Source organism: Schistocerca gregaria, chromosome X, assembly GCF_023897955.1.
Source record: "Schistocerca gregaria isolate iqSchGreg1 chromosome X, iqSchGreg1.2, whole genome shotgun sequence".
NCBI classification, from domain to species: Eukaryota; Metazoa; Arthropoda; class Insecta; order Orthoptera; family Acrididae; genus Schistocerca; species Schistocerca gregaria.
Window position 1 is genome coordinate 298,606,908 of NC_064931.1, and position 12,777 is coordinate 298,619,684.

General features: G+C 46.3%; 1 protein-coding gene across 2 annotated transcripts in view; it reads left to right on the forward strand.

Annotated features, from left to right (window-relative positions):
• The window catches only part of LOC126299018 (uncharacterized), a 632,090-nt gene that overhangs the window by 460,725 nt on the left and 158,588 nt on the right, over positions 1 to 12,777 (forward strand). The gene's annotated exons all lie outside the window — the stretch shown is intronic.

The following is a 12,777-nucleotide window of genomic DNA, read 5'->3' on the forward strand; positions in this document are numbered from 1 at the left end:
CTACTCCCAGATAATTTATGGAATTAACTGCTTCAGACATTACCCACTTAGTCAATTATCTATACTGTGAAATGTAATAATTCTACAGCACGTAATAAATGCATGTTATCTTTACAGCTGTTGCTCAAAATGTCGATCGTCATGATTACGGAACAATCTAGAGCGATACAACATCGATTGTCTTGCACTCTCAAGTATTCCAGGAGTTTGGCGTGCTACTCAAAGCCTAAGGCTGCTATTAATCTTGGTTTCTATGTATACCGGTAATGCCATGACCACACACACACACACACACACACACACACACACACACACACTAAATTTGAGTACCATACCTCGTAATATTTACAGGTCCTTTTTTTGTTTAAGTTTTGCTTCTTACATAGGAGGCGGTCCCGTATTGATGGTATGCACTAATAATAGAGCACCGTTCATCTACGTTTTATTAAAAATCCCAGTAAAATCTTGCTTTAATGTCCAAAGCTAAAAGGTAATAGTACTCTACATGTTTCTGTTCCAATATTGTACGTACTCTTTCTCTTCAACGTCGGCTACTTCCACTTTCTACTTTTTCTCCGTAGTGATCTTGAATATTCCTTTTGCCGTCAAATTGTCATTCCCATGTAGAAGAAACGGTGGCTTTGCCTTGGTACTGTGCCTCACAGCGCAGAATTTCACTGGCATAATGTCATCGCAAAACGATTTCGTAATGGGTCTAAGCATACTTCACTTCTTACCATTTTTCAGTGTGATTTGTATTGCCAATGTCAGATTATTCAGGTTTCCAATAGTAACGCCATGTTAAAGCACTGGGCGGTAGACTCTGTCTTCCTTCCTAAAATCTGTGGGATGCGTCGTGTTATACTGTGCAGATCCATGTTGGTGAGACTTTGGTGGTTACAACCACACACCAGCCGTTCTGCAGGATATTCATTAACTGATATTACACGGAAGTAATTGGCACGGGGTACTATGGAAACTTGCACAGTGTCCCACGAACATTTCATTGTGTTTCCAGCTATAAAATACTATTGCACTCTTTATTTGGATTCAAAATGCTGTGGTGTTCTATCCCAGTACAAATGAATTGCAAGTAAAGTCCTCGCATCACTTAAATAAGGTTGGGTGCGCGAGACGACGCCAGCGATGTGACTGCCTGACATTGCTGTTTCCACGCCATACTGCGCTCACACGCTACAACTATACCAAAGACTAACAGAGAAAAGGTTGCTTTCCGTATGTAAATTTATATGTAATTCTGTACAAGAATAATCGTTTTTTCGTGTTCTCTACCCTGCCAAAACTCTGTAAATAAGTCTCCTATTTACGATGGTCCATATGTACACTACTGGCCGTTAGAATTGTTACACCAAGAAGAAATGCAGATGATAAACGGGCATTCATTGGACAAATATATTATACTAGAACTGACATGTGATTACATTTTCACGCACTTTGGGTGCATAGATCCTACGACATCAGTACCCAGAACAACCACCTCTGGCCGTAATAACGGCCTTTATACACCTGGGCATTGAGTCAAACAGTGCTTGGATGGAGTGTACAGGTACAGCTGCTCATGCAGCTTCAACACGATACCATAGTTCATCAAGAGTAGTGACTGGCGTATTGTGACGAGCCAGTTGCTCGGCCACCATTGACCAGACGTTTTAAATTGGTGAGAGATCTGGAGAATGTATTGGCCAGGGCAGCAGTCTAACATTTTCTGTGTCCAGAAAGGTTCGTACAGGACCTGCAAGATGCGGAAGTACATTATCCTTCTGAAATGTAGGGTTTCGCTGGGGTCGAATGAAGGGTAGAGCCATGGGTTGTAACACATCTGAAATGTAACGTCCACTGTTCAAAGTGCCGTCAATTCGAGCAAGAAGTGACCGAGACGAGTAACCAATAGCACCCCATACCATCACGACGGGTGATACGCCAGTATGGCGATGACGAATACACGCTTCCAATGTGCGTTCACCGCGATGTCGCCAAACACGGATGCGACCATCATGATTCTGTAAACAGAACGTGGCTTCATCCGAAAAAAATGACGTTTTGCCATTCGTGCACCCAGGTTCGCCTTTGAGTACACCATCGCTGACGCTCCTGTCTGTTCAAATGGCTCTGAGCACTATGGGAGTCAACTGCTGTGGTCATCAGTCCCCTAGAACTTACAACGACTTAAACCTAACTAACCTAAGGGCATCACACACATCCATGCCCGAGGCAGGATTCGAACCTGCGACCGTAGCAGTCGCACGGTTCCGGATTGGAGACCACCGCGGCCGGCCTCCTGTCTGTGATGCAGCGTCAAGGGTAACCGCAGCCATGGTCTACGAGCTGATAGTCCATGCTTCTGCAAACGTTGTCGAACTGTTCGTGCAGATGGTTGTTGTCTTGCAAACGTCCCCATCTGCTGACTCGGGGATCGAGACGTGGCTGCACGATCCGTTACAGCCATATGGATAAGATCCCTGTCATCTCGACTGCTAGTGATGCGAGGCCGTTGGAATTCAGCACGGCGTTCCGTATTACTCTCCTGAACCCACCGATTACGTATGCTGCTAACAGTCATTGGATCTCGACCAACGCGAGCAGCAATGTCACGATGCGATAAACTGCAATCACGATAGGCTACAATCCGACGTTTATCAAAGTCGGAAACGTGATGGTACGCATTTCTCCTCCTTACGCAAGGCATCACAACGTTTCACCAGGCAACGCCGATCAACTGCTGTTTGTGTGTGACAAATCTGTTGGATACTTTCCTCATGTCATCACGTTGTAGGTGGCGCCACCGGCGCCAACCTTGTGTGAATGCTCTGAAAATTTAATCATTTGCATATCACAGCATCTTCCTGTCGGTTAAATTTCACGTCTGTAGCACGTCATCACTTCATACTGTCAGAGGATCTTACTTTGCTTATAACTACAGAGCAAAGGAGTCCAATGGAGAACTGTTAACAAATACTTCAAGTACTTGGGCACCAAATGACATGTGGACGTTGACGCGCCGTTACACCAGTTTGTGTGTAGCATGTTAGATGTCGTAAAATCGTTCGGGTGTATTTTACGGACAAAAATCAAATTAATTTGTTATTGTAACAAATACCCGAGCACTGAGCTAGAATGGAAAGCACATTGCTCGAAAGCGTTGGGAGTCTCTTAATTTGCACACCATTGGCGATGACGTCGGCGAACGGGGGGCACGGAGGGCGGGGTGCGGGCACTTGCAGGGAGGGTGGCTGTAGGGGCGGGTGGTAGGCGGCGGAGAGGACTCTCCACTCCCGCTCCATAGTCTTAGAACGTGGTCGGATGCGATGACGCTGATGTCACGATTCCTGAAAAATCCTACTTTCTCTTACTCACTGGAGAGTGCCCCGGTAGATGCTACGAACATCTCATTTATTAACTTGCAAAAAACTGGTAGTTACAATAAGCATAACAAGAAATTAACTCCTTCTCTTCAGCGTGTCCAACTAAATACAGTTTTGAGGTTTAGGCTCCAACTAACTCTCGGGAGCCGGAACTAAAATGGGAAGAATTAGCATTCTAAGAACTGTTGCCTACTACGAAACCTAACTTCTCGGTCCAGCGCAGTCTTTTGCAATGGCATGTCAACGAGAGGTTAAGTGACAAACCGCAAGCAGTTGGCGCACGAGTCAGCCAAATCTCGTCAACGGGAAAGTATCTGCAGCAGTCCCTGGGTTGGCTTGAACAGTCAGGAAAAGACTTTCTGCCTCATACTCACTCGTGACTGGATGGAGGAGCGGTTTTTCAGTGAGGCCAGTATCCTCTTGCTGATGCCGGTAAGGCACTCGGTGGCCCGTGTCTCTCGGTGCGGCGCAGGGCGGATTAGGTATGCACTTGATGTGCACAAGTAGCTGCTACGAACAGTGTAGGCATCGCACTTCGTAACTGTCATGAGAGTTGCTGCTGGTGCTCCTGGTCACCATCGCAGTTCCCAGTACGGCCCTCGCAAAACTCACGAACGTAGCAGCACGTGCACACGTGTGAACTACAGCCAACCCTTGCTCCCAGGAAAACGCGAACGTACCACGTGTGCTACACGTGCGACTACACCAGTGTTTGGCTAGAGGTGTGGGGCGTTTCGGGCTGACAACACACGCATATTGCTCGCCACTGCCTGCCGAGTGGGGGAACTTCATGCTAACAATACGAATGCAAACAGCATGCCAATAGCTACCGAGCACTTGGGGAGGGGGGTTCGGCTATCCCCCCTCCTAGATGGGCTTGGCAAGTGTCCGTATGCGGTTCCCAGCATAGCGTTTGAGGTAAGGAAGTGCTGATGCTGATATGACATATGCAGTTTCTAAGCTATAATGTGACACCACAGATAAGAAACCGCTGATGCTGATGTCAGCGCGTTCTCCACTGGTATTGGCAGTGCCATGCTACTTTATTCAGGCAGTTCATAGAGACATATACGATGTGTACACAAGTGCTGTACTATTGAAAAATTGCATCAGAGGTAACTCATGAGGTCGCAGGATGCCTGTGACACATTGTTGTGCCATCAGTGTTACCTCAATCAGTACAGCCTCGAGCTGAAGTCAAATCCACACCATGAGGCCAGGAGTAACATAACTCCGCCTCTCTGAAACATTGAAAGAATGAGACCACTTCCCAGGTCGCAGCTATACTCGTCCACGCGGGCATCTGGGATAGTGCAGAACCGCGATTTATTGCTGAATACTATGTGACGCCATTCATCGGCATTCCATGTTTTACATTTGCAACTGGCTGAATATGAACCTCGACTTAACTTATCTGTTTAATGCCTAATGCCGTCTGGACTTTGTAGGAACCAGAACGATTTCCTTGTGTTCAGATACATAATTAAGAAAAAAAAACACGCAATGGTTAAAAGAGAAACGTCCTCCTAAGCGAACCATGGGTGCTGATGTTGCATATATTATTAACTGACAGGGACAAGGTTTGTCTAACTACGGAATAGACACAGTAAGCCCAGATTTTCCCAGTTATTTCCCGTCATAAACAGACAACTGAGAAACGAAATACAAAGGATATTTACATAAAAAAGAAACAAAAGCCATTAATAAACATACAAAAAATTACTTTGATTATACACTCCTGGAAATGGAAAAAAGAACACATTGACACCGGTGTGTCAGACCCACCATACTTGCTCCGGACACTGCGAGAGGGCTGTACAAGCAATGATCACACGCACGGCACAGCGGACACACCAGGAACCGCGGTGTTGGCCGTCGAATGGCGCTAGCTGCGCAGCATTTGTGCACCGCCGCCGTCAGTGTCAGCCAGTTTGCCGTGGCATACGGGGCTCCATCGCAGTCTTTAACACTGGTAGCATGCCGTGACAGCGTGGACGTGAACCGTATGTGCAGTTGACGGACTTTGAGCGAGGGCGTATAGTGGGCATGTGGGAGGCCGGGTGGACGTACCGCCGAATTGCTCAACACTTGGGGCGTGAGGTCTCCACAGTACATCGATGTCGTCGCCAGTGGTCGGCGGAAGGTGCACGTGCCCGTCGACCTGGGACCGAACCGCAGCGACGCACGGATGCACACCAAGACTGTAGGATCCTACGCAGTGCCGTAGGGGACCGCACCGCCACTTCCCAGCAAATTAGGGACACTGTTGCTACTGGGGTATCGGCGAGGACCATTCGCAACAGTCTCCATGAAGCTGGGCTACGGTCCCGCACACCGTTAGGCCGTCTTCCGCTCACGCCCCAACATCGTGCAGCCCGCCTCCAGTGGTGTCGCGACAGGCGTGAATGGAGGGACGAATGGAGACGTGACGTCTTCAGCGATGAGAGTCGCTTCTGCCTTGGTGCCAATGATGGTCGTATGCGTGTTTGGCGCCGTGCAGGTGAGCGCCACAATCAGGACTGCATACGACCGAGGCACACAGGGCCAACACCCGGCATCATGGTGTGGGGAGCGATCTCCTACACTGGCCGTACACCTCTGGTGATCGTCGAGGGGACACTGAATAGTGCACGGTACATCCAAACCGTCATCGAACCCATCGTTCTACCATTCCTAGACCGGCAAGGGAACTTGCTGTTGCAACAGGACAATGCACGTCCGCATGTATCTCGTGCCACCCAACGTGCTCTAGAAGGTGTAAGTCAACTACCCTGGCCAGCAAGATATCCGGATCTGTCCCCCATTGAGCATGTTTGGGACTGGATGAAGCGTCGTCTCACGCGGTCTGCACGTCCAGCACGAACGCTGGTCCAACTGAGGCGCCAGGTGGAAATGGCATGGCAAGCCGTTCCACAGGACTACATCCAGCATCTCTACGATCGTCTCCATAGGAAAATAGCAGCCTGCATTGCTGCGAAAGGTGGATATACACTGTACTAGTGCCGACATTGTGCATGCTCTGTTGCCTGTGTCTATGTGCCTGTGGTTCTGTCAGTGTGATCATGTGATGTATCTGACCCCAGGAATGTGTCAATAAAGTTTCCCCTTCCTGGGACAATGAATTCACGGTGTTCTTATTTCAATTTCCAGGAGTGTACATTAAATATTTGTGAGTGGGCCACTGGGAGTTGGTAAAACAAAATTAAAATTATCATCTCTAAGGATCTCTGTCAGATTTGCATCCAACGTGGGTGTAGAAACTCTTACAGGGATCGTGTCATATGAAGGAGGTGTTCATCAGATCTGCAAGACGTTAACGGAACATACTTGCCCCTGTATGAACTACTATCTTGCGGATATGTGGATGCAATTTACAAAGATGACGTCCACTCGCGAATCAGAAAAAAGGAATAACACTCATTGAGGTGGAACAGAACAAATCACGCGTCCCCGTAAAAATCAGTTAAGGATTAATGCGCCTACATGGAACTACACCCTATCCACTTCCACTGAAACAAAGCAGCACTTACCAGATGAAAAGTCGGGTGTCTGCGTCCGTCGGAATCTGAACCAGTGTGTCGAAAACCTTCACCTCTCCACTCTCCGTAGCGTACCCGTGGAGAACAACCGCGCCTAAACTGGTTTCAGCTAATCAAAATATGTACTCAGTTGCTACCCAATGAGATGAGCAGAGATCGACACTCCGAAATCTCCTCCTAAGAGAATTTTGAGAACAGCCAACTAGACGTTCCCACCCAAGAATGGGAAGCTTGTTTGTAAGCAACAGGTATGACGACAGTCTGTTCAGCGCGTTCCTTTAGTCAAGAACTTGAAAAGCAACAGACCGTTCCCTTCTTCAAAACAAGTGGAACGTGTCACTCTTCAACCTGGCGCCAAACTGTCGCCTCCCCCATGTGGAGAGCAGTGACTGGCCTTGGAAGTCCGTCCCCGAGATAGATGTGTAACTGATGGGGTGCTTTCGTAGGACAACAAAACGGCGGCCGCTCGTCCCGCCCTCGTTGGATTGCATGCACGTCAGCCAGGGTGACAGATTAACATTTCTTACGAATTTTTCTCTCCAGAGAAGTTAAACTATAAACCGGTGACATAGTGTCTACAGTAAAGATTAAAATTGCTCATTTATTGCCCTTACAGAGGAACTTGAAAAGCAACAGACCGTTCCCTTCTTCAAAACAAGTGGAACGTGTCACCCTTCAACCTGGCGCCAAACTGTCGCCTCCCCCATGTGGAGAGCAGTGACTGGCCTTGGAAGTCCGTCCCCGAGATAGATGTGTAACTGATGGGGTGCTTTAGTAGGACAACAAAACGGCGGCCGCTCGTCCCGCCCTCGTTGGATTGCATGCACGTCAGCCAGGGTGACAGATTAACATTTCTTACGAATTTTTGTCCCCAGAGAAGTTAAACTATAAACCGGTGACATAGTGTCTACAGTAAAGATTAAAATTGCTCATTTATTGCCCTTACAGAGGAATCCATCGAATACATGAAGTGTATTTGCAGTTGTGAATGAAAACAACCATCAGCTATATAAAGGATGACGATAGTGAAAATTTGTGCCAGAGCGAGACTTGAACCCGGATTTTCCTTTTTACGCGAGCGCTCGCCTTAAGCGATTCGGTTATGCGAGCACGTCTCACGGCCATACCGAAACCAGAGTTTAACATATGGGTCACGAAACTACCACAGATTTTCTGCAACCTCGCTACTGCAGCGCTGCCAAGCGGCTGGTCTATATAAACATAACGTACTACGCCGTTCCTTGATACTGCGAAACGGAGGGGTATTGAGGGGAAAAGCACATTCAAATTGCAATCGTATTTCGGAGTGCCGGCCGGTGTCGCCGAGTGGTTCTAGGCGCTTCAGTCTGGAACCACACGACCGCTAACAGTCGCAGGTTCGAAGCTTGCCTCAGGCATGGATGTGTGTGATGTCGTTAGGTTAGTTAGGTTCAAGTAGTTCTAGGTTCTAGGGGGCTGATGACCTCAGATGTTAAGTCCCACAGTGCTCAGAGTCAGTTGAACCATTTTATTTCGGAGCTTATTGTGACGCTATACATTGCAGCACCAATCAAAAATATAACAGGAAATATATCTTTTTAGATTGAAACGAGGATGCTGAGAGGTAAGTCAATAATTTTACGAATAACAAATGCTCGTTTTAGGATGGTTAGTCATACTTTCGGGCATGCGAGAAAATGTATAACATTTCCATTCACTAGCAGTGTCTTTAGAACTTCAGCTGTTAATGAGAATCGCAAAATCTTAACCACCGTTTCATGATGTTACTACTGTGTAAAATGTCTGGACGTTTGCCGATTGCAGGTAAACAATCGACAACTTTGTCAATAGGACCTACTTCAATTTCACAAAAAGTACAGACCTACACACCGGTATATTTTTGTGGTTACCTACGAGATTGAGTAAGGAAACGCGTAATTGCAAGTAATCACTATGGTCGCGTATAAACATCCAATAAACAGTTAAATTACCGTGTGATAAGAAGCTCATGGAGGCAAGGAAACGTTCTGGGCCGCAGTAGGCTACTTTTTTTTGAGTCATCAGTGTTCTGCTTGGTTTTATGCGGCCCACCACCAATTCCACTCCTGTGCCAACAGCAGCGCAGGGTAGCCGCGCGGTATGGGGGGTCTTGTCACGGTCCGTGCCGCTACCCCCGTCGGAGTTTCGAGTCCTGCCTCGGGCATGGGTGTGTGTGTTGTCCATAGTGTAAGTTAGATTGAGAAGTGTGTGGGCTTAGGGTCCGATGACCTCTGCAGTTGGGCCCAGAAGACCTTACCACAAATTTCCAATTTTTCTCCCCCCTGTGCCAACCTCTTCATCTCAGAGTAGCACTTGCAACCTACGTCTTCAATTATTTGCTGTATGTATTCCAACCTCTGTCTTCCTCTACAGTTTTCCCCGTCGACAGCTCCCTCTAGTACCACGGAAGTCATCCCCTGATGTCTTAACAGATGTCCTATCATGCTGTCCCTTCTTCTTGTCAGTGTTTTCTACATACTCCTTTCCTCTCCATTCTGCGCAGAACCTCCTCCTTCCCTGCCTTATCAGAGAAAGTAATTTTCAACATTCTTCTTCAAAAAATGACTCTGGGCACTATGGGACTTAACCTCTATGGTCATCAGTCCCCTAGAACTTAGAACTACTTAAACCTACCTAACCTAAAGACATCACACACCACCCAGTCATCACGAGGCCGAGAAAATCCCTACCCCGCCGGGAATCGAACCCGAGAACCCGGGCGTGGGAAGCGAGAACGCTGCCGCACGACCACGAGCTGCGGACCAACAGTCTTCTGTAGCACCGCATCTCCAATGTTTGGATTCTCTTCTGTTATCCTTTTCCCACAATCCATCTTTTACTACTGTTCTCATTTCTGCTACTTCTCAGTACCTTCGTCTTTCTTCGATTTATTCTCAATCTATATTCTGTGCTCATTAGACTATACATTCCACTCAGCAGATCATGTAATTCTTCTCCACTTTCACTCAGGATAGCAATGTCGTCGGCGAATCGTATCATTAATACCCTTCCACCTTGAATTTTAATCCCACTAATGAACCTTACTTTTATTTCCATCATTGCTTCTTCGGTGTAAAGACTGAACAGTAGGGGCGAAAGACTACATCCCTGTCTGACACTCTTTTTAATATGAGCACTTCGTTCCTGGTCGTCCACTCTTACTATACCCTCTTGGCTCTTGTACGTTTTGTATATCACCCATCTCTCCCTAAAGCTTACCCCTATTTGTAACAGAATTTCGAACATTTTTCGCCATTTTACATTGGCGAATGCTCATACGAGGTCGACAAATCCTATGAACGTGTCTTGATTTTTCTTCAGTCTTGCTTCCATTATCAACCGCAACGATAGAATTGGCTCTCTGGCGCATACCTTTCCTAAAGCCAAACTGATCGTCGTCTAATCATTCTCATTACATTATGTAGGTATAAACGAAGAGATAATTATAATTTTTTACGTATGGTGTGGAAGTATTTTGTGGTCCAATATACATTTGTTGTGTTCTTCTTTCATAGAGGAATCGTTTATTTTCACTCTCCAGGACCAAGAAGTGTCTTATAAGTACGAGAAGGGCGACGTTATGAAGAAGAATACGCAGTATTTCTACAATAATATTAGGATTTATGCTCTCCATTTCGAGGCATGCCAGTTCATAAAAGCAGACAGGAAGAAATTAATGCGGAATGCAGTGCCAACATTGTCTGGTGTTCCGCACCAATCCCTGCTATTTCACTCAAATTCCCGAACGGATGTACTGCGCCAGTGCAGAAAAAGCAAAAAGTCATGCTTTTTGGATGCCACTGAATGAGGTGAATTGAGTGCATCAGTGAGTGTCCTGAATACAGACTCCATTACAGAGGCTGCACTGTTTGTTGAAAGAGAATGGCTCTGAGCACTATGGGACTTAACTGCTGTGGCCATTACTCCCCTAGAACTTAGAACTACTTAAACCTAACCAACCTAAGGACATCACACACATCCATCCCCGAGGCAGGATTCGAACCTGCGACCGTAGCAGTCGCACGGTTCCGGACTGCGCGCCTAGAACCGCGAGACCACCGCGGCCGGCCTGTTGAAAGAGAATGCGAAGTATTTTTCTCAAAGTGAAAAACTTGTAAATCTGTGTAGGGGCGAAGTGACGTTAATGTCAAATTTTCAAACATGTCCTAGCTGTAGTTTAAGATATGCATGAAATAAGAAGAAAGCTCGACAGGTGGACTAAATGTTGCATCTGGGAAAGAGATTCTTGAAGAGATAAATACAGTTTGATACCACGGAAGCAGGAAAGAAAAACGTGAACGTACACGCAAGGCACACAAGCAACGACAAGGCGAAAAGAGCGTTTATAAGGAGAAGCAGGATCTAATCTCTAAGAATGAAAAATCATGTCTAGTTTTGAATGTATTAAAATGAGCCAGAAATATGGTAAAGCACGCGAATACAATCACAATCACAATCAGTTCATTTTTGACTTAAACACATCCGGCTATAGTTCATTTTTCGGGTTAAACGATTTTACGTTACAATTACGACTATGCTACCGTGAACCAAACGTATTACACCGCACTGATGTTTTGTTATTATAGACTGACATTAACAAGATATGGGATATTACATTAATTACATTTTCCTATTAGTATTGGAAAATTCACCACCATATTTAGTGACTAAGCACTCTTGCGTTACTGCAGGCTAGCCGTTTGGAGCGCTAGTATCGCATAAGCTGTCACAAAGTTGACTTTTTGCCCTGTAGTGTTTCACGACTGTTTATCTTACAAGGGGAGGCCGCCAATTGTGAAATTCACATTCGATTCATACTGCGCATAATAAAAGCTCATGGCCAAGATGCACATCATAGCCGTTGTCAAGAAAATGGAGTTAAAAGAAACCGTTGCGGTGAAATACTCTCAACGAGCAGAAATTTTATAAGACGTTGTGGCGCAGCGGTAAGCGCTCCCGTTTGTAAACAGAAGGTCGCCGGATCGCATCTCGCGCCATGCAATTTTTTTTATTTGTTTTTGTAATTCAAATGTATATACGCACACACACACACACATATATAATTCCCGGCAATCAGTTGCAACAGAAATGATATTCCGAAACGAATACGTAGTCATCCCATGTAGGCTTTCACGACCGGCGTCTTCATCAGTAAACACTTCCGGGTGTCGACTCACCTCGGAAGATGTTCTCCGTAGTTGAGAACGAAACGTCAGGGAGAAGAAGTTCTACAGATCGACCACGGCAATTTAGCCCAGAAGTGTTTACTGATGAATACGTATAGTGTAAGCCAAACGTTCGAATTAGAATAGAGAGCCCACGAACACAAATTTGCTTTAGCACGTATGAAATACTCCGTTACTCGCTCGTTATACTTGAAGGACAGATGTTGAATGGGCCGAAACGAGCCGCCGCATAACAGCATAGTTGCCCGCCAACTTCGAAAGAAGGTAGATCCGGTCCCTAGCGCAACATCGTCGAAAATCAGTGCGTACGTGAGAGCTTTGGTACACCCTGTTAAACAAACGGAAAAATGGAGGCGGTACAATTGGAGAGCGATCCGGGCCCTTCGCGTGAAAGTGATGTGATCGAAGAAGATTCTATACACAGTGAAGTGGCGAAACAACAATTGAAAGATGCGTTGGTGTATTTTGAAAGCCTCCTTCGTAACAGTAATCGCATCGCACCAGAACCGTCATCATCAATCAACGAAGAAGCCATGGTAATTGGGGAAGAAATGTTCCAGAATACGCTGCAAATGCTCGCCGAAAAAACCTTCGTTAATGATGAGGAACTGATAGACATTAATGAAATCGACGATAATAATGCCTACGAAG